We start from the raw sequence: 23,593 nt of genomic DNA, 5'->3' as shown, positions 1-23,593 counted from the left end.
TTTTCTTTTTTATAATAAATAAAACCACAAAAACATTTTTTTATTTTTTTTTATTTACTTTTTGCATACTTTTTTTTTTATAAATGAATTTTACTCAATATGCATTTTAATTGATTTTTATACTACTAATATCGATGGTTCTTTAGGTATTCAAAAAATTTTTAAGCCTCAAGGGTCGATTAACAGAATAGGTCAGTGGTCTGTGCCCCGAGGTCCTTTCACTTCCACGATGTTTCCAAGGATGGTAGGTTCTAATCCTGGTCTGCAATTAAGACAAGAGAATGTTTCAGAAAAGGTTTTTCAATCTTAGCAGACTTTTTATTTCCTTTTCAATTTTATTTGCAGAAAAATCTTTCATTTTATGTCATATATAATTTTTATGCTAACATAATGCATTTTTAATCACTGTTGTATGGATATGCAACAAATTTATGTTTGTATTTTAAATATAACTGCAGCGTTCAGGGTGCCATGTGTGTTTGACGCCCATTTTTCTATGTCCAGCCCACCCTATATGTGAGTAATACCATGTTGTTAGCATTGGCTATGTACCTGAGGAAGTGAACAGGACGTCCATGAAACGTGTAGTTTTATAGCCCTGAATAAAGTATGCAGCTCTTCTGAACTCTGTGATTCCCTTGCCTGATTTTGGAGGAGCGCGGAATTGTCGGCATCTTGAATATTCTATCCAGAATTTCTGGAAGATCATTCGCGGTTCCGGTGCCATCTGCAGCCCTCCTATCATACTTACTATGTGTTGCGCATACTCACAATGTATAAAGGTGAGAATTTTACCTTGCAGTAAACTAATTGTTATTTTGGGTACTGCGCTATTGCACCCCTCTCTTTACCATTCCTAAGAAAAGGATCAGGCATGAGGGATTTCAACATGCCCCAGCATTTGTAACCACAAAAGTTTAATAGTTGGTGTCCAGAACTTATTCTCCAATCACTGCTGAAATAAGTATATACACTTGACGCTCACGAGCATGTATGATTAGAGTGAAGTTTTTAATATAAAGTACCTGTCAGCTGAACAAGCACTTAGTCAGCATCTATCTAAAGTGTTTGACTAGCCTTATAGCCAGTGCAATTGTGTCATGTCACAACTGAGGTTTTACAGAATTCTTATGTGTGACTCAGTTTGGAGTCTGTCACGTAGACAAAAAAACATAATTGCTAATTAAGTGGCAAGTAACCTCCTATGGGGAATAAATGAAGGGAGTTTCCTACATTTTGTCACTTCACTGTCATGTGCGCTTAAAAATCAAAGTCAGCGTTACTTGCTCCCTGACACTCCGGCACTGCCACTGCACCTGGTCTTTGGTGATATGGCTGCAGCAGTGATATAATAACTATAGAATGTGAGCGCAGCAGTCAGTCACTACGCTGGCTAGTGATTACAAGGCATGTAATAAAGGACACTAAGCCAAATGATTGGCTGCAGTGGTCACTTGCTGTGATTGAGACATCACTGCTGCAGACATTTAAAAAACACAGGGGGCAACAGCTGAGGGGCTATGAAGGAGCCGCAGGGGGTTAGTAAAGGTGATTTTGTTATTTTTTAAATAACAGCAAGTTTTTGCAATTTAATCTGAGAGTAGCATAATATACGGCACAAGAACCTGATTCCAGGGATGTGTTGCTTATTCGCCTGTGTGTTATAGTTTCAATACAAACAGTGTTTTATCAGCAGGAGATTAACACTACTAGACTACAGCTCATGTGACCAGCAGTCAGGCTAATCTGTGTAACCCCACCCCCATCACTGATTGGCTGCTTGCTCACAATGCACAGTGTACACAGAAGATGCCAATCAGTGATGTGGGTGGGGTTACACAGAGCAGAACACTTAACTCTGCTATATCTGTAAAAGACAAAACAGGTATTCTATAGAAAACTACACCAAGCAGTCCAGTAGTGGTGCTTTCACATTGTGTTTAGCCACCCATTCAGTGGCCGCGTTGGGGCTTGCATTCGTGCATCATTTTTGGTCTACTACTACGTCTGAGTGTCCGCCTTCAGTAAAAAAAAATGATGCACATCAGAGTGCACGTTCGCTCTGTCAGCACCATTACAGTCTATGGTCCCACCGGCACATACACCCTAATCCTGCTTAGTGGGGGTACGCAGGTAAGCCCTGACAGAGCTACTGAATTGGTACCTAAACACTATGTGAAAGCACCCTTAGTGACACATCTCTGGAATCAGACTTTCTTGCCCTGTGTTGTGCAGCTCTCAAATTATGTAGCAAAAGCCTGCTGATGGATTACCTTTAACAGAGCATTCCTGTGAAGTGGAGAAGCTTAGAAGCTGAAATCTCTTTATAGCAAAAAAGGTCAGGTCTCAGAACTAATATGCACTATCAGGGTGCAGCAAACCCATGTAGTCAGCACCACCACATTATGGATGTCAGGTCCGAGCATTCCTACATGAGCAGTTTCCTGGAAAGTGGATTGGTTGTTGTGGGCCAGTTGAATTGCCACCAAGGTCTTCCGATCTGACCCCCTTAGACTTTTATCTTTGGGGTCATCTGAAGGCAATTGTCTATGCTGTGAAGATATGAGATGTGCAGCATCTGAAACAATGGATACTGGAAGACTGTGCTAGCATTGGATATTTTGAAGGAGGCGAGAAGCTGTAACCTGTAGGTACAATTACACTAAGCGACGCTCCAGCGATATAGACAACGATCCGACCTAAACTAGATCGCTGTTAGGTCGCTGTAGAGACGTCAAACACAGCAGCTCCACAACGATGCAGGAGCGATCCTGTGACGTAGCGGTGACTCACTTATCTTTTTCACAGGTCGTTAGCTCCATGTTTAACATTGCTGACATCGTTGCTTTTACTGTCAAACACGACGATACACGCCGATCTAGCGACCAAATAAAGTTCCAGACTTCTAGCTCCGACCAGCGATATAACAGCGGGATCCAGATCGCTGCTGCGTGTCAAACACAACGAGATCGCTATCCAGGACGCTGCAACGTCACGGATTGTTGTCATTCTCGTTGGAAAGTTGTTTAGTGTGGAGGTACCTTAAGCCACCGGGTTGACAACCTAAATAATTTTATATGGGCCAATGAACTTAGGACCCAGTTTAGCTAAGGGGACCTTAAGCTTAATATTGCGGGTGGATAACCACACCTTCTTGCCCACTCTTAATGCAGGACCCGACCCCCTCCTCTTGTCCGCAAAAAATGTATACCTTCCCTGGGCCTTGGTGATGTTTTGCTGAACCTCCACTCACAGGACTTTTAAGAGTTGCGCAGTACCCTCTGCTTCTGGACAACCTGAGTCCATGCGAGAAAACTCCCCAAAATGTGGGTTAAACTCATAGTTGACCAGGAAGGGAGACATTCCCGTTGACTGACTCACCCGACCGTTGAAATCAAACTCTACCACGGGTAACGCATCACACCAGTCATCCTGTCTGGAAAATGCCAAACATCTCAGAATTTGCTCCAAGGACTGGTTAGTGCGTTCGGTTTGCCCATTAGACTCCGGATGATAGGCAAAGGAAAATGCCAGAGTGATTCCCAACTTCTTACAAAAAGCCCTCCAAAACTTGGCCACAAACTGCACAGCTCTGTCAGACACCACATTAGTAGGCACACCATGCAGACAGACCACATGTAGCACAAACAACCTGGCCAAGGTTTCAGCAAACGGTAAAGCGGGCAGCGGTACAAATTGAGCCTGTATGGAAAATCTATCCACCACCACCCACACAACAGTTACCCCTGGATGGAGGGAGATTAGTGATAAAATCCATGGACAAATGTGTCCATGGTCTATCCGGAATTGGTAAAGGCACCAATTCCCCGGCCGGCCAGCAATGATAATTTTTAGAATGGGTACAAACCCCACATGCAGACACAAACCTTTTAACATCCACGACCAAAGAGGGCCACCAGAAAACCCTAGCAACTGCCTCCCGGGTGGCTGAAATCCCAGGATGACCACTCAATACAGACTCATGAAACTCCCGCAGGAGTCTAAGATGGAATTGTTCTGGTACAAACAATTTTCCCGCAGAATTATTATTGGGAGCCAGAGCCTGGGCCTCAAAAAATTATCTCTCCAAATCAGACGAGGTTTCGGCCACCACCACCCAGAGCTGTAGAATCATCAGACCGCAACAGTGCACACCGGTAAGTGACATAGTCTATGCCCGAATTGTTAATCATAAGAATTTGCCCACATGCATAGAATTGCGAAAACTTATAAGTACATATTACCCTAGATGCGCGGTGCTCCCTGTGTATGGCCGCGTGGCACGCTACACCTTGTCAGACCCCGATGCGCGTTTCGCAACAGCTTCCTCCTGGGGGCAAATGTGGGCAAATTCTTATGAGTAACAATTCGGGCATAGACTATGTCACTTACCGGTGTGCACTGTTGTGGTCTGATGATTTGTTCCAGGGCAACACCTACATTGCATGAGCCTTTGCAGAGTTGATATATTGTTGCTTTTTGAACCTGCATATTTTGATGCCGGTCTGGATGTGTATGTATTCATTATTACTGGGCGTATAATGTCTAGTCTGCATCTACTACTTGTGATGACTTCTTTGGAAAAAGAGCTCATTGGATTGTTCAGATGAGGTATTATCATTGCTAAAACTTGAATATTGGGTGCTGTTTTGATATATTTTGTATAAATTATTTATAGATACTGTTGTTTTGACACTGGTGCTTGATAACATATTTTTTGGCAATAATTAATACAAGAATTAAATGCTTTGAATAAAACCTCAAACTCAATAATATCATATTTATGTTTTTGGTACACTTACATTGTGGTATGTTTTACCCTATGCATAGACAATCAGGACGAATACCGGATATAATGATTGAGGTGTTTTCTTAGTATGTTCTATGAGCCATTGATATAACACTGTCTTTTACCCGGGATACCCCAATCAATGTATTAATATTATTGCCATATGGAAACTGGCAAAACTGAAATTTCTTTAGATGTGTGTAGTTGCTAGCGCTTACCTGTCATATTTGTATTTTTGTGGTTTAGAGGCACTATTTTAACTATATGTATCATGTGTGTGTTTATGTCAATAAAGTTATAACTTTTTAACTAAAATAAATAACACTTCTTTGATTTAACGTAGTTTAATAACTAAATCGTTGATCAGTATGTTTATAAAAAGTATAACTGGCAATATATGCGATAGACACATGACGATTTCTTCCCACTTGCATAGTGACAACTTATTCAGTAGTGATGTATAGAGATTATTCTCTTCAGTCTCTGTCTCCACTGGGGCTCAAATTCTAATTTCAATATCTAATACATTCATACACTCTAGGGCAATTCATAGCAGCCAGTTTACCTGCCAGTAATTTTTTGGATATTTGTTACATAATTATATTTACAACATTGCATACTACTGTATTAGTAAAATACACAGCGGTATAATTTGTGCAGCGTCATCTAGTTTTCACACTACTGTATATCTTGTTGCAATGCTATAATAACAATTTGCTTATCACGGCCTATATGTAATTGTCAAAAATATTTCCTAATGGAGATGAACTCGGCGGATTTCTCAATCTGCATTGTCTTCCACAAGTGTTCAGCTTTTCATTCAGTCATCTGGTCACACTTGCCTAGAATTTTGCAATTGACTTTCAGGAAGGAAGGGTGGGTCTGCTTGAGATTTCCTGTCTTACTGTGACTCACACAGAGATAATGCTGGTATATGCATTTCAGCTTCTGATATAGGAACGTCAGGAATGTACAGTAACTGCCTGAACGAAACAGCTTACATTTAGCGTAAAGATTTCTGGGTTTTGAATAGACGCTTAAAGCAATTCATTTTTCTTAAGTAGAAACTTATTGTTTCTACCTCGTCATAGCAAAGTCATATAAAAATAGTATAAAAATACTATTTGGGGGCTCAAATTAATGGTAATACTATTACCATATTTTCAAACTATGAGAAGCACCTTACCATAAACCAACCCCAAGTTTTAGACCAGAACTGCCAAATGTTGAAAACTTCCAGGAGAGTCAGTAAAAATAGGTCAGTTTTTTACCCTGTCAGTAAAAAATATTTAAGGCATCTGTGATTTTTTTTAATGCTCAAGAATTGTACAGATTATTTTGTATGCAATTATCATTATTTTACAGGTTACAGTGAATGCAGCTGATCTGTTGTCCCCTATCAGAATTATGGGCTTTAACATGTTTCTTCTGATCCTACTGAAAAGAGAATATACCAAAAGCATATCCACAGCTGACTCACCTCTATGTAGCTGTGTGTTTCTTATCATAAGCTTTGTCAGACTAGAAATGTTTCCAGGCAAGTAATCCAGCATGGCCAAGAAGCTGATCCTACCGTCCAAGCTTTCATGCTACATTTAATTTCATTGAGGCTTCCCAAAGACTTCTTTGGAGAGCAGCCAAATGCTTGAGTAATCACTATGGTTCCAAAACAGGGGTGATTCCTGCCTGCCTTGATCTGCTGGCAGAGTAGTCACAGGCTGCTGTAATTAGTGCCTGTGATTAGACTGATAGGCTATATGGTTCAGTTACTTGGCCAAAGCAGTTCCAACCAGAAACGCTGGATTCTCTTTTCCAAGACTGTTTTCATGACCATATATTCAGATGAAAATTGATTACATCTGTCCCCCTGACATCTTCTTTGAACAAAACATGTGGTAATATTACAGTATTCTTTTTCCAGGAATAAAAGTGTATTAACCCCTTCAAGATGTCTCTCATCATCCTACATTTGTCTCATGTGGTGGTTTCTGATTTTAAAACAATGAATAAAAACAAGAGAACAGGCTCTCCCTGCAGGAAACATGGAAAAGATGCCGACTCTGACAGGCTTCAGAAGTGGCTACTTAACCGAAAGAGCTATGCTAACATGTCCATACCTCTATTAAATGCTTGGAAGTATCAAGAGTTCAGAAAATACAGGTGGCGGTTTATGGGCCGAAGCCTTAAATGAATATTTCTGACTAGATGGTGGCCCGATTCTAATGCATCGAGTATTCTAGAATATGTATGTATGTATATAGCAGCCACATAGTATATAGCGCAGGCCACGTAGTATATAGGAGCCATGTAGTATATAGCAGACAAATAGTACGTGGCCTGTGCTATATACTATGTGGCTGCTATATACATACATAAATACTTATTCTATAATACCCATTGCGTTAATACAGGCCACGCAGTATATAACACAGCCCATGCAGTATATAGCAGCCACGCAGTATATAACACAGCCCATGCAGTATATAGCAGCCACACAGTATATAACACAGCCCATGCAGTATATAGCAGCCACGCAGTATATAACACAGGCAATGTAGTATATAACACAGGCCACGCAGTATATAACACAGGGCACATAATATATAGCACAGCCCACGCAGTATATAACACAGCCCATGCAGTATATAACATTGCCCATGCAGTATATAACACTGCCCATGTAGTATATAGCACAGCCCCCGCAGTATATCACACAGCCCACGCAGTATATCACACTGCCCATGTAGTATATAGCACAGCCCCCACAGTATATCACACAGCCCATGCAGTATATCAAACTGCCCACGCAGTATATAGCACAGCCCCTGCAGTATATCACACAGCCAACGCAGTATATCACACTGCCCATGTAGTATATAGCACAGCCCCCGCAGTATATCACACAGCCCACGTAGTATATAACACTGCCCATGTAGTATGTAGCACAGCCCCCGCAGTATATAACACAGCCCACGCAGTATATCACACTGCCCATGTAGTATATAGCACAGCCCCCGCAGTATATCACACAGCCCATGCAGTATATCAAACTGCCCACGCAGTATATAGCACAGCCCCCGCAGTATATCACACAGCCCACGCAGTATATCACACTGCCCATGTAGTATATAGCACAACCCCCACAGTATATCACACAGCCCACGCAGTATATCACACTGCCCATATAGTATATAGCACAGCCCCCGCAGTATATCACACAGCCCACGCAGTATATAACACTGCCCATGTAGTATATAGCATGGCCCCCGCAGTATATCACACAGCCTACACAGTATATCACACTGCCCATGTAGTATATTGCATAGCCCCCGCAGTATATCACACAGCCCACGCAGTATATCACACTGCCCATGTAGTCTATAGCACAGCCCCTGCAGTATATCACACAGCCCACGCAGTATATCACACTGCCCATGTAGTATATAGCACAGCCCCCTCAGTGTATCACACAGCCTACGCAGTATATCACACTGCCCATGTAGTATATAGCACAGCCCCCTCAGTGTATCACACAGCCTACGCAATATTTAGCAGTGTGGGCACCATATCCCTGTTAAAAAAATAATTAAAATAAAAAATAGTTATATACTCACCCGCCGGGATCCACCGATGCTGTCCCGATGCGCGCGCGGCTGCTGCCATCTTCCATTCCCAGGATGCATTGTGAAATTACCCAGAAGACTTAGTGGTCTGGCGTAATTTTGCATAGGCAGCATCAATAGTAAAAAGTTGGGGACACACAGGGTTAATAGCGGAGTGCGTTACCCGCGGCATAACGCATTTCTGTTACCGCTGGCATTAACCCTGTGTTAGCGGTGTCCGGAGAGGAGTATGCGGGCGCTGGGCAATGAGTGCAGGGGAGTAGAGAGGGACTATTCAGGACTGAAGTACCCCTTAGACAATTATATATATGGAGCGCCCCCACACCGCCGCAGGGCCGAGGGGTACCCGGAGCCGGGCCTCTAGGTCTCAGTCCTGGGGTTGTCACGGTGGCTAGACCCGGTCCGTGGCCCTGTCTGTCAGTGGGGGACGTCCGGTGCAATAAGTGATGTTGTAGCGGTGCAGTTGTGGGGTGCAGGTCGCGGTAAATAACGAGGACACCAGGTTGCAGTCTCTTTACCTCTTTACTGAAGCTCTCTGGGTCCTCAGTCCGGATTACGGCTCACCAGGCTGCGCAAGTCCGGCCGGTCCAATGGCACTTCCAGAGCTCTCCTTGCAGGTGGAAATCGGTGCCTTCCTTCTAGCGCTATGTGTTGCAGTCCTTCCCTGCTGTGCTTACGGAAAGTACCCCACAACTGTTGTGTCTGTTTCTCGTGTTCCCTCACAACAACTTAATTCGCAATGATCTTCCTCGTCCCTCCAGATACTATGGTAGGAACGCACCCGTATGACGGGGAGGCTCGGAGATCTTCCGGGACTCTATCTGCGCCCCTCTCCTGTTGGTACCCCCCTTTGCCTTCCTGGGTGATGCGTGAGACAGTCCGCCTCAAGCTAACTGCCCTGCCGTAGGTCTGAGGTATGGCTTGAAACTCTTTACCTCCTCGGCGTTCCGGCCACCGGTAGTGCGCCTCAGTAAGGTGCTGCCTCTTTCAGCACAACCCTCACTGGAATCTCCTTTCGCTTGATTTCGTTTCTCACTCAGCACAATCTATCTCGCTTCTTAGTCCTTCCTTGGGCACCGCCGCTATGCTGAGCAGGCACGGTCCCTTTACGTTCTTTCCATGCCAAGCCTCTGCCAGGATCCCACCCCTGGCAGAGACCCTACAGTCTCTCCCTTCACAACACCCTCTGCCACCAGGTGTTGCTCCGTTCAATCCCGTCAGCGTTCTCTCTAACTTCCTGCCTGACCCCCAGTTTACCCACTATGGTGGGGAGTGGCCTAATGAATAGCACCCTTAGCTCCCCCCGGAGGCCCAGCTGTGAAATGTATTGGTGACTGTGATACCTGCTCAGAGAACTCCTTCCGTGCCATCGAACGCAGCATGGCCCCCCTTAGTGGCTGAACCATGCTACTGCAACGACCAGGACTCTGGGGCGCTGCACTCCCCCCTGGTTAAACACAGTACTCCGGGACTGGGAAGAAAAACAACAATACAGGTTAGCAAAAAGACATACAATTTTGTTGAGTGCAAATAACAATAAGTATACTTAAGTAGGCTTCCCTTTATGGGAGGTGAGGACACTTGTAACGTTACAAACATGGTCAACATTATAAATTACAGGCTATGCATAACTCCTGTTACCCAACCGGGTATTCTACTTAGTGCAAATTCTGGAACAATAAATTAACATTGCCTTTAAGAAACTCACACTCTTAGTCTATCAAAGGCCTTCCTATAATCACATTATAAGGCATTTCAACTTTACATTCTCCTTCTTGTGAACCTGCAGGACCGCCTGTCCCTACGGCACCAGACCTACTGCCTCTCCTTTCTTCTACAGGACCGCCCTGTTCAGCCAGGGCCTACTGCCTTTCGCTACTATACACAGTATAGACATAACATTCCTTTCGGTTGAAGAACTCTGAGCCAGCTCTACTCGGCCCCTTTAAGGACTCACTCTCTAACCCCTACGGGTTCACTCTCTGTCCTTAGCAATAAAGTAACTTTTCAATGGGGACGCAGGGTTTACCTTCTATCCTCATTATTACTTCTCTTACTTTCAACTATGCAGACCTCTACTTCTACCCCTACGGGCTCTCTGCATCTTTTCTTTCTGCAAACATTATTTAGACATTTCAACAAATTCAACACATATAACTTAGCATGTAAAACAGTTACATTTCTTTTCAAGGCATCATTATGGCATTACTGTTCTGCAACAGTATCTCTCTCAAGTTCAGTCTCTCACATCCCCTTTAAGAGGAGACCAAGTCTTTCTAAGGTAGCTCGTCTTCTCAGCCTACCAGCCCACGCAAAGGTTCCGGTATGGTATCTTCGCAAAGTGTCTTTAACTAGAACCGGTAGGAAAGGTATCTTCACAAAGTGTCTTTGGCTCAAACAAATAGGGCAAATATCTTCGCAAAGTGTCTTTGGCTAAAACCAGTAGGGAGCACCTTTAAGAAAGTGCAAACTATTTACAAGGGAAGTTCGAATCATGCACAGTCCATGATTTCTACAGTTCTTTAAACTTGTGCAAAAATTTTAGGAAAACTCAGAACAAACACAGGGATCCCGGGTCAACAAAGGGATCCATTAACCCTGGGCGGGTTTAGCAGCAACAAGAACAAAAGAACAAACAGTAACTATTTACATTTTCATGGTATCGAGGTTTATTCTTTTTCAGGCGGCTCGGGCTCCTGAACCCCGGCCACTGTAGCACGGACCCCAGCGGCAAGCTCCGCAGGGACCACCTGGTCGCCTGCTGTCTGAATTTGAAGCCTAACTCTGTCGGCCAGTTCAGGAGCTGCTACAAAGCGTACAGTAGAAACAGTAACAAGATCTGGCAGCCCTGGATTGACCACAGTTGGGGCCGCAGGTGCCATTCTCTCAGACTCGCATCGCTGAACTTTCCGGGCACGCCATCCTTGTGTGTTCCAGTGGCGGGTATATGTCACCTGATCCCCCTCCCGGAGTGGTTCACCTTCTCGATCACAGCAGGGGGTCTCCACATCGTAGCCGGCAACGAAGATGCCAGTAGGTAGACCCGATTCCCAAATGGAACCCCACCCCTTCTTTGGGTGGAATGCCGCCACCGTCCCTCGCCTGACAGCATCCGTCCCATCATAGATCATTTTTTTACTCTGCAGTTCCCGTTTTTCAACTTCAGTGCGCTGCCCCCAATGCTGGAGTACGCATTGTTTGTATTGGTCCCAGGTAAGTATCGCAATAGTGAGACCTTCCATTGGAATCCCATCCTGCTCGACCCAGGGAACATCCCATCGGAACATCACCCCTCCTGGGTCCATTTCTATGGGCTCTCCCCACCTGGTTGGCAATGGTGGTAACAACTTCCCCAACGCACCGGGGGTGAGAACCGCTCGGTCGATTGTAAACGCGGGGTTACTGTTGTGGGGAGGATCGGTCGGGAGAGCAGAACCGTCCAGGGGAGTAGGGGCGCCGCCCATACCTGCGCCTGATGTGGTTCCATCGGTGCCGCTCCGGTCCGTTAACGAGGACGCTGGAGTCTGCTGCAGCCCGGACCGGGGCTCCTCCAATGGGATGCTCGGACTCGGCTCCGCTGGCTGTGGTTCCTCCTCCTCTAACTCCGAGGTCGGGATTGGTGGACGTAACTCCGCTGTCGGGTCCGCAGGCTTCCGGTCCATCTCCGGTGAAGAAGGGCAGGCCGGAACTGCTTCTTCCTCGCTCAGGCACTCGCCGTTCATCATCGCCGCCTGATAGTCGCTGGCAGTGCATGCACCTAACTCCGCCATTTCTCTGAGGTCGGGCTTCTCCGTCACCAGCCTCTCGCCGTTGCATATCAAGGGGTGTTTTTCTTCTGCTTTGGGGCAGGTCATTCCTCTGCAGCCAGAAGTGCAGGGGGCGGTAGCCATTTCTCGCGCCACACTGGGAGTCTCCGCCCATAACACGCCCTCCTTCCCCTTGGGTGTAGCAATGGCGGCGCCTTTTGGCGGGAACTTTTGGCGGCTAATGGCGCAGCACAGTCTTTCCAATAAAGTACGGTTTAAGTACAGTAAATCACAGTCTCTAGGCACACATGACCTGATTCTTCAGGCTTAAGTAGATCCTGTTCGTGACGCCAAGTTGGAGCGCCCCCACACCGCCGCAGGGCCGAGGGGTACCCGGAGCCGGGCCTCTAGGTCTCAGTCCTGGGGTTGTCACGGTGGCTAGACCCGGTCCGTGGCCCTGTCTGTCAGTGGGGGACGTCCGGTGCAATAAGTGATGTTGTAGCGGTGCAGTTGTGGGGTGCAGGTCACGGTAAATAACGAGGACACCAGGTTGCAGTCTCTTTACCTCTTTACTGAAGCTCTCTGGGTCCTCAGTCCGGAATACGGCTCACCAGGCTGCGCAAGTCCGGCCGGTCCAATGGCACTTCCAGAGCTCTCCTTGCAGGTGGAAATCGGTGCCTTCCTTCTAGCGCTATGTGTTGCAGTCCTTCCCTGCTGTGCTTACGGAAAGTACCCCACAACTGTTGTGTCTGTTTCTCGTGTTCCCTCACAACAACTTAATTCGCAATGATCTTCCTCGTCCCTCCAGATACTATGGTAGGAACGCACCCGTATGACGGGGAGGCTCGGAGATCTTCCGGGACTCTATCTGCGCCCCTCTCCTGTTGGTACCCCCCTTTGCCTTCCTGGGTGATGCGTGAGACAGTCCGCCTCAAGCTAACTGCCCTGCCGTAGGTCTGAGGTATGGCTTGAAACTCTTTACCTCCTCGGCGTTCCGGCCACCGGTAGTGCGCCTCAGTAAGGTGCTGCCTCTTTCAGCACAACCCTCACTGGAATCTCCTTTCGCTTGATTTCGTTTCTCACTCAGCACAATCTATCTCGCTTCTTAGTCCTTCCTTGGGCACCGCCGCTATGCTGAGCAGGCACGGTCCCTTTACGTTCTTTCCATGCCAAGCCTCTGCCAGGATCCCACCCCTGGCAGAGACCCTACAGTCTCTCCCTTCACAACACCCTCTGCCACCAGGTGTTGCTCCGTTCAATCCCGTCAGCGTTCTCTCTAACTTCCTGCCTGACCCCCAGTTTACCCACTATGGTGGGGAGTGGCCTAATGAATAGCACCCTTAGCTCCCCCCGGAGGCCCAGCTGTGAAATGTATTGGTGACTGTGATACCTGCTCAGAGAACTCCTTCCGTGCCATCGAACGCAGCATGGCCCCCCTTAGTGGCTGAACCATGCTACTGCAACGACCAGGACTCTGGGGCACTGCATATATACCGTATATACTCGAGTATAAGCCGAGATTTTCAGCCCAAATTTTTGGGCTGAAAGTGCCCCTCTCGGCTTATACTCGAGTCACGGTAGGCGGGTGAGGGGGAGAGGGCGCTGAGGCATACTTACCTGCTTCCGGGGCTCCTGGCGCTCCCCCTGCCCGTCCCATGGTCTCCGGGTGCCGCAGCTCTTCCTCTGTCAGCGGTCACGTGGGACCGCTCATTAGAGAAATGAATAGGCGGCTCCGCCCCTATGGGAGTGGATCCCATAGGGGCAGAGCCGCCTATTCATTTCTCTAATCAGCGGTAACGGTGACCCCTGACAGAGGAAGAGCTGCGGCACCGAAGACCAGCTGTCCGGGGGAAGGAGCGGGACGCTGGGAGCAGGTAAGTATTACATATTTACCTGTCCGCGTTCCACCCGCCGGGCGCCGCTCTGTCTTCCCGGCGTCTCTCTCTCCGCACTGACTGTGCAGGTCAGAGGGCGCGATGACGCATATAGTGTGCGCGCCGCCCTCTGCCTGATCAGTCAGTGCGGAGAGACGCCGGGACGGGACGCCGAGGAGCTGCAAGCAAGAGAGGTGAGTATGTGTTTTATTATTTTTATTGCAGCAGCAGCAGCACAGCTTTCTATGGCACATCTATGGGGCAATTCTGAACGGTGCAGAGCACTATATGGCACAGCTATGGGGCAATAATGAACGGTGCAGAGCACTATATGGCACAGCTATGGGGCAATAATGAACGGTGCAGAGCACTATATGGTACAGCTATGGGGCAATAATAAACCGAGCAGAGCACTATATGGCACAGCTATGGGGAAATAATAAACGGTGCAGAGCACTATATGGCACAGCTATGGGGCAATAATGAACGGTGCAGAGCACTATATGGCACAGCTATGGGGCAATTATGAACGGTCCAGAGCACTATATGGCACAGCTATGGGGCAATAATGAACGGTGCAGAGCACTATATGGCACAGCTATGGGGCAATAATGAACAGTGCAGAGCACTATATGGCACAGCTATGGGGCAATTATGAACGGTGCAGAGCACTATATGGCACAGCTATGGGGCAATAATGAACGGTGCAGAGCACTATATGGCACAGCTATGGGGCAATAATGAACGGTGCAGAGCACTATATGGCACAGCTATGGGGCAATAATGAACGGTGCAGAGCACTATATGGCACAGCTATGGGGAAATATTAAACGGTGCAGAGCACTATATGGCACAGCTATGGGGCAATAATGAACGGTGCAGAGCACTATATGGCACAGCTATGGGACAATAATGAACGGTGCAGAGCACTATATGGCACAGCTATGGGGAAATAATAAACGGTGCAGAGCACTATATGGCACAGCTATGGGGCAATAATGAACGGTGCAGAGCACTATATGGCACAGCTATGGGACAATAATGAACGGTGCAGAGCACTATATGGCAGAGCTATGGGGCAATAATGAACGGCGCAGAGCACTATATGGCACAGCTATGGGGCAATAATGAACGGTGCAGAGCACTATATGGCACAGCTATGGGGCAATAATGAACGGCGCAGAGCACTATATGGCACAGCTATGGGGCAATAATGAACGGTGCAGAGCACTATATGGCACAGCTATGGGGCAATAATGAACGGCGCAGAGCACTATATGGCACAGCTATGGGGCAATAATGAACGGTGCAGAGCACTATATGGCACAGCTATGGGGCAATAATGAACGGTGCAGAGCACTATATGGCACAGCTTTCTATGGTACAGCTGTGGGGCCGTAATGAACAGTATGGAGCATCTATTTTTATTTTTGAAATTCACCGGTAGCTGCTGCATTTTCCACCCTAGGCTTATACTCGAGTCAATAAGTTTTCCCAGTTTTTTGTGGCAATATTAGGGGGGTCGGCTTATACTCGGGTCGGCTTATACTCGAGTATATACGGTATATAGATTAATTTGTATTCTTCAAAATTTGTCCTGGTTGTTGGATGTAAGTACTTTGATTGCAGCAAAATAAACAAAAACTGGAGCCTTCACTTGATAAACCTGTATGAGAAGGCAAAGACTGTTCTCTTATCCATTACCAGAAGCAGTGGAATAGACCGTTTATCACTGAAGGTGTACTTAGCTGGGTCTGGAACTAGTGAGCTGCCATTTATAATCATTCCTGATTAGTCACCCATGTAAGCATGTTGACAGTCACCTTATCAAAGGCAAAATCACTATTACCAGGCACGCACTGCCTTGTGTGCTGCCGAGAACACACTGCTGTATGGGGTCAGAATGATCATATTAACAGTAATTCTCTTCCTATCGGTACTCTTCAGATTGTGTACACAAGCCTGTAAAAAAAAGTGCTGATCGACATGTAAACAATTGATTAACCCATATGAAAGCACCTTAATGCCAACCAGTAGCAGTATTATTAGTAGTTGGGCTTGGCTGTGTGTTCTGGTGTTTTCAGTATGGAGAGGTGAGTAAGCTGCTACCAGTTCTTACATGTCTTGTGATGGAATAACTCCAGGAGAACAAAAGGGTTGGGTGTTGAAGTTCAGCATGCCAAATCCATTTATTCCCTGACATCATCTGTCAGGGATAACTCTAAGGATTCATATGCACTTAAGATAGTCCAAGTACTATGTATGGGCTCTAGTGATGAGCGAGTGTGCTCGTTACTCGAGATTTCCGAGCATGCTCGGGTGTTCCCCGAGTATTTGGGTGTGCTCGTAGATTATGTTTGAGTCCCTGTAGCTGCAGAATTTGTGGCTGTTAGACAACCTGAACACATGCAGGGATTGCTTGTTAGAGAATCCCCACATGTATTCAGGCTGTCTAGCAGGCACAAATCATGCAGCTACGGGGACTCAATCATAGTCTACTAGCACGCCCTAAATACTCGGAGAATACCCGAGCATGCTCGGAAAACCCGAGTAATGAGCACACTCGCTTACTACTAATGGGCACCTTAAGGTTCACTATTTATTACATCTTAGCATGATAGTAAAATAGTAACCCCAATACATCATTAGGACACCACACAAAGTGATTTCCACAAGCGATGAGACAAAACTTTTGAAAATACAGCTAGTGAAATAAGTATTGAACACCAACAATTTCTAAAGGTGCTATTGACATAAAATCCTAATCAGATGTCAGCAGCAATCCATTCAATCCACTCAGGCAAAGAAATATTAACAAATCAATGAAATCTGAATGCAGCTTTGTTTTTACTATAACCAATTACCAGCTTACAGTATACATTGGGAGCTTTTACTAACATATCTTTTAACATGCCCGTAGGTGCCTCTTCACCAGACGTAGGCCAAAAGTGTGTTTTTGTGTCTCTCCATTCTGCGGGTTTGCACCTGCATGCTGTTTATTTAGCTCTTTACTAATGTGCAGCAGACTGCGCTTTCTGTTACAAAGGGTTACTGCAAAAAAACTATATATTATGTGACATATATTTCTTTACAAGGGGTCACAATGCTGGACGAATCCCACTACATGCAAACTGACAGTGGCCACTATCAGGTGCATAACTCCTGAGCGTATGTGCCCGACAATGGACACTGTGAGATAGCACTCAGGCACGGTTTTCTCACAAAAACAGTTTATTTGGTTTATTTATACAGCATAAACCACATAACATAAAGTCCATTTCATTATATCCATGAACATATCATGTCCACCAGTCTGTTCATGCAGCAGATAAACCTCTCTGCCATATATTACAATTCCCTTGTCCGTGGTTACATTCCAGGAGATCCGCTCCTCACGCCGTTTCCTTGTCAGTCCTGTCTTTGACAACACAGAAGCCGTCCCAGGCTCTGAAGGTACATGGTTTCATCATGTGCTTCCAGGAAGTCTCCACTCACAGGAGCTTTCAGCACCAACCATCCAGGTCTACGGTCTCTCCAGGTGCTTCCAGGAAGTCCCCACTCACAGGAGCTTCCAACACAGACCGTCCAGGTCCACGATCTCTCCAGCTGCTTCCAGGAAGTCTCCACTCACAGGAGCTTCCAACACAGACTTGACCTCTTCCAGGACCTACAGTACAGACCATTCAGGTCCAAACACTCTCAACCATGTGACCCACACCTGTTGTAAACTCTGTTTTCGGGCTCCCTCTTGTGGTCACAGGTGGTATTGTGTGAGTTTTGTTTTTGGGCTCCCCCTGGTGGCTTTGTTTGTTATCCTGCGGGTCTGTGGCTGGATCAGCTGCCTCATTATGCACTAGGGAGTTTCCTATTTAGCTCTGCTTCACCTCCACTTGTTGCCGGCTGTCGATGTATTCAGTGCTATTCTGATCTCCCCTGATTATCTTCGTTTTCAGTCTCTTCTGGAGAAGCTAAGTTTCTGTTTGATTATTTTTTGCTCATCAGTCTGCAATATGATTTCAGTGTATGATGAGTTTAGTCCAGCTTACTAATATGTGAGTTCTTGCTGCTGGTAAGCTCTGGGGTACGGAGTTGCTTCCCCCACACCGTTAGTTGGTGCGGGGGCTCGAGCAATCTCTGCGTGGATATTTTGCTTAGGGTTTTCTATTGACCGCACAGCTCCCTTCCTATTTTCTGCTATCTAGTGTTAGCGGGCCTCATTTGCTAAATCTATTTCATCTCTGCGTTTGTGCTTTCCCCTTAACTCACCGTTAATATTTGTGGGGGGCTTTTCTATATCTTTGGGGTCATTTCTCTGAGGCAAGTAAGGACTTTACTTTCCCTCTAGGAATAGGTAGTTTCTCAGGCCGTGAAGAGACGTCTAGGATTTCCAGGTAACGTTCCACGGCTGCCTATAGTTGTGTGCGGATAGGATCAGGTTGCTGTCAATCCAGATACCACTTCCCCAGAGCTGGTCGTCAGTTTAGTTACTTAGCTAGTCAAACTTGCGATCCTTGCCACTAGGATCGTAACAGTACAGCCGGCCCATAAAGTGTTAATTGCATGGCAGAAGCAGGAGAAGAGAAGCCTTGAGGAATTTTTTTTTTTGCTGCCGTGTGTCTAGCTGCTGTGTGTCTAGCTTCTCTCCTCCTCTTAATCTTGGTGTGGCTCTGAGTTCAGCTGCTGACATGGATATCCAGAGTTTGGCCTCCAGTGTAGACCCTTGCTGCAAGGGTACAAAGTATTCAGGATTTTGTTGTTCACAGTCCTATGTCAGAGCCTAGAATACCTATTCCGGAGTTGTTTTCTGGAGATAGATCTAGGTTCCTGAATTTTAAGAACAATTGCAAATTGTTTCTTTCTTTGAAACCTCGTTCCTCTGGTGATTCCGTTCAGCAAGTTAAGATTATTATTTCTTTCTTGCGCGGCGATCCTCAAGATTGGGCCTTCGCATTGGCGCCAGGGGATTCTGCATTGCTCAGTGTGGATGCGTTTTTTCTGGCCCTTGGATTGCTCTATGAGGAACCTAATCTTGAGAACCAGGCTGAAAAAGCTTTGTTGGCCCTCTCTCAGGGGCAAGATGAAGCAGAGGTGTATTGCCAGAAATTTCGGAAATGGTCGGTGCTTACTCAATGGAATGAGTGTGCCCTGGCTGCAAATTTCAGAAAGGGTCTTTCTGAAGCCATTAAGAATGTCATGGTGGGGTTCCCTACGCCTGCAGGTCTGAATGAGTCAATGACTCTGGCCATTCAGATTGATCTGCGTTTGCGGGAGCGCAAACCTGCGCACCATTTGGCGGTGTCTTCTGAACAGACACCTGAGTCTATGCAATGTGATAGAATTCTGACCAGAAGTGAACGGCAAAATTATAGACGGCAAAATGGGTTGTGCTTTTACTGTGGTGACTCAGCTCATGTTATCTCAGCATGCTCTAAGCGTACAAAAAAGATTGATAAATCTGTCACCATCGGTACTTTACAGCCTAAGTTCATTTTGTCTGTTACCCTGATTTGTTCCCTGTCATCTTACCCGGTTATGGCTTTTGTAGATTCAGGTGCTGCCCTGAGCCTGATGGATTTGTCATTTGCCCGGCGCTGTGGTTTTGTTTTGGAGCCTTTAAAATTCCCTATTCCACTAAGGGGTATTGATGCTACACTATTGGCTTTAAATAAACCTCAGTACTGGACGCAAGTGACCATGTGCATGACTCCTGTTCATCAGGAGGTGATTCGCTTTCTTGTTCTGCATAATTTGCATGATGTTGTCGTGTTTGGTCTGCCATGGTTGCAGACTCATAATCCAGTCCTGGATTGGAAAGCAATGTCTGTGTCAAGTTGGGGTTGCCAGGGAATTCATGACGACGCTCCTGTGGTGTCAATTGCTTCATCCACTCCTTCTGAAGTCACTGCATTTTTGTCGGACTACCAGGATGTAATTGATGAGCCCAAACTCAGTTCTCTACCTCCTCATAGGGATTGTGATTGTGCTATAAATTTGATTCCTGGTAGTAAGTTTCCTAAGGGACGACTTTTCAATTTGTCAGTGCCGGAGTATGCTGCTATGCGGAGTTATATAAAGGAGTCTTTGGAGAAAGGACTTATTCGCCCCTCCTCCTCCCCTCTGGGTGCGGGATTCTTTTTTGTGGCTAAGAAGGATGGTTCCCTGAGACCTTGTATTGATTATCGCCTTCTAAATAAAATCACAGTCAAATTTCAGTATCCTTTGCCATTGTTATCTTATCTGTTTGCTCGCATTAGGGGGTCTAGTTGGTTCACCAAGATAGATCTTCGTGGTGCGTATAACCTTGTGCGTATTAAGCAGGGTGATGAATGGAAAACTGCATTTAATACGCCCGAAGGCCATTTCGAGTACTTGGTGATGCCTTTTGGACTTTCTAACGCTCCTTCTGTCTTTCAGTACTTCATGCACGACATCTTCCGCGAGTATCTGGATAAATTTATGATTGTGTATCTGGATGATATTCTGTTTTTTTCTGATGATTGGGAGTCCCATGTTAAGCAGGTCAGGATGGTGTTTCAGGTCCTGCGTGCCAATGCTTTATTTGTGAAGGGCTCAAAATGTCTTTTTGGAGTCCAGAAGGTTTCTTTTTTGGGTTTCATTTTTTCCCCTTCTACTATTGAGATGGACCCAGTCAAGGTTCAGGCTATTCATGACTGGACTCAGCCTACATCTGTTAAGAGTCTTCAGAAGTTCTTGGGTTTTGCTAATTTTTACCGTCGCTTCATCACTAATTTTTCTGGTGTTGTTAAGCCTTTGACGGATTTGACCAAGAAGGGTTCTGATGTTACTAATTGGTCTCCTGCGGCTGTGGAGGCCTTTCGGGAGCTGAAGCGCCGGTTTTCCTCGGCTCCGGTCTTATGTTAGCCAGATGTCTCTCTTCCTTTCCAGGTCGAGGTTGATGCTTCTGAGATTGGAGCGGGGGCTGTTTTGTCGCAGAGAAGCTCTGATGGCTCTGTGATGAAGCCATGTGCTTTCTTTTCAAGAAAGTTTTCGCCTGCCGAGCGGAATTATGATGTCGGTAATCGGGAGTTGTTGGCTATGAAGTGGGCATTTGAGGAGTGGCGACATTGGCTCGAGGGAGCTAAGCATCGTGTGGTGGTCTTGACTGATCACAAAAATCTGATTTATCTCGAGTCGGCCAAGCGGCTGAATCCTAGACAGGCTCGTTGGTCGTTGTTTTTCTCTCGTTTTGATTTCGTGGTCTCGTACCTGCCTGGTTCGAAGAATGTGAAGGCTGATGCTCTTTCTCTGAGTTTTGTGCCTGACTCTCCTGGAGATTCTGAGCCGGCTGGTATCCTCAGAGAAGGGGTGATTTTGTCTGCCATCTCCCCAGATTTGCTACGAGTGCTGCAGGAGTTTCAGGCGGATAGACCTGACCGTTGTCCACCGGAGAGACTGTTTGTCCCAGATAGATGGACCAACAGAGTTATTTCCGAGGTTCATTCTTCAGTGTTGGCAGGCCATCCTGGAATATTTGGTACCAGAGATTTGGTGGCCAGGTCCTTTTGGTGGCCTCCCTTGTCGCGGGATGTGCGTTCCTTTGTGCAGTCTTGTGGAATTTGTGCTCGGGCTAAGCCTTGCTGTTCTCGTGCCAGTGGTTTGCTGTTACCTTTGCCTGTCCCGAAGAGGCCTTGGACGCACATTTCCATGGATTTTATTTCAGATCTCCCTGTCTCTCAGAGAATGTCTGTCATCTGGGTGGTGTGTGATCGTTTTTCTAAGATGGTCCATTTGGTGCCCTTGCCTAAGTTGCCTTCCTCCTCCGAGTTGGTTCCGCTGTTTTTTCAAAATGTGGTTCGTTTGCACGGCATCCCTGAGAATATTGTTTCCGACAGAGGATCCCAGTTTGTGTCTAGATTTTGGCGGACCTTTTGTGCTAAGATGGGCATTGATTTGTCTTTTTCGTCGGCCTTCCATCCTCAGACGAATGGCCAGACCGAGCGAACTAATCAGACCTTGGAAACCTATTTAAGATGTTTTGTTTCTGCTGATCAGGACGACTGGGTGGCTTTTTTGCCATTGGCCGAATTTGCCCTTAATAATCGGGCTAGTTCTGCTACTTTGGTTTCGCCTTTTTTTTGTAATTCGGGGATTCATCCTCGTTTTTCCTCGGGTCAGGTGGAGCCTTCTGACTGTCCTGGAGTGGATCTTGTGGTGGATAGGTTGCATCAGATTTGGGATCATGTGGTGGACAATTTGAAGCTGTCACAAGAGAAGGCTCAGCGCTTTGCCAACCGCCGTCGCTGTGTGGGTCCCCGACTTCGCGTTGGGGACTTGGTGTGGTTGTCTTCTCGCTTTGTTCCTATGAAGGTCTCCTCTCCCAAGTTCAAGCCTCGGTTTATCGGTCCTTATAAGATTTTGGAAGTCCTTAACCCTGTGTCATTTCGTTTGGACCTCCCAGCATCGTTTGCTATTCATAATGTGTTCCATCGGTCGTTGTTGCGGAGGTATGTGGTGCCTGTGGTTCCTTCGGTTGAGCCTCCTGCCCCTGTGCTGGTTGAGGGAGAATTGGAATACGTGGTGGAGAAGATCTTGGATTCTCGTATTTCTAGACGGAGGCTTCAGTATTTGGTTAAGTGGAAGGGCTATGGTCAGGAGGATAATTCCTGGGTTGTCGCCTCTGATGTTCATGCGGCTGATTTGGTTCGTGCCTTCCATGTGGCTCACCCTGATCGTCCTGGGGTTTTTTGATGAGGGTTCGGTGACCCCTCCTCAAGGGGGGGTACTGTTGTGGACTCTGTTTTCGGGCTCCCTCTTGTGGTCACAGGTGGTATTGTGTGAGTTTTGTTTTTGGGCACCCCCTGGTGGCTTTGTTTGTTATCCTGCGGGTCTGTGGCTGGATCAGCTGCCTCGTTATGCACTAGGGAGTTTCCTATTTAGCTCTGCTTCACCTCCACTTGTTGCCGGCTGTCGATGTATTCAGTGCTATTCTGATCTCCCCTGATTATCTTCGTTTTCAGTCTCTTCTGGAGAAGCTAAGTTTCTGTTTGATTATTTTTTGCTCATCAGTCTGCAATATGATTTCAGTGTATGATGAGTTTAGTCCAGCTTGCTAATATGTGAGTTCTTGCTGCTGGTAAGCTCTGGGGTACGGAGTTGCTTCCCCCGCACCGTTAGTTGGTGCGGGGGCTCGAGCAATCTCTGCGTGGATATTTTGCTTAGGGTTTTCTATTGACCGCACAGCTCCCTTCCTATTTTCTGCTATCTAGTGTTAGCGGGCCTCATTTGCTAAATCTATTTCATCTCTGCGTTTGTGCTTTCCCCTTAACTCACCGTTAATATTTGTGGGGGGCTTTTCTATATCTTTGGGGTCATTTCTCTGAGGCAAGTAAGGACTTTACTTTCCCTCTAGGAATAGGTAGTTTCTCAGGCCATGAAGAGACGTCTAGGATTTCCAGGTAACGTTCCACGGCTGCCTATAGTTGTGTGCGGATAGGATCAGGTTGCGGTCAATCCAGATACCACTTCCCCAGAGCTGGTCGTCGGTTTAGTTACTTAGCTACTCAAACTTGCGATCCTTGCCACTAGGATCATAACACACAC

Source organism: Ranitomeya variabilis, chromosome 2, assembly GCF_051348905.1.
Source record: "Ranitomeya variabilis isolate aRanVar5 chromosome 2, aRanVar5.hap1, whole genome shotgun sequence".
In the NCBI taxonomy this organism is placed as follows: Eukaryota; Metazoa; Chordata; class Amphibia; order Anura; family Dendrobatidae; genus Ranitomeya; species Ranitomeya variabilis.
Note: the sequence above shows the minus strand (reverse complement) of the source record.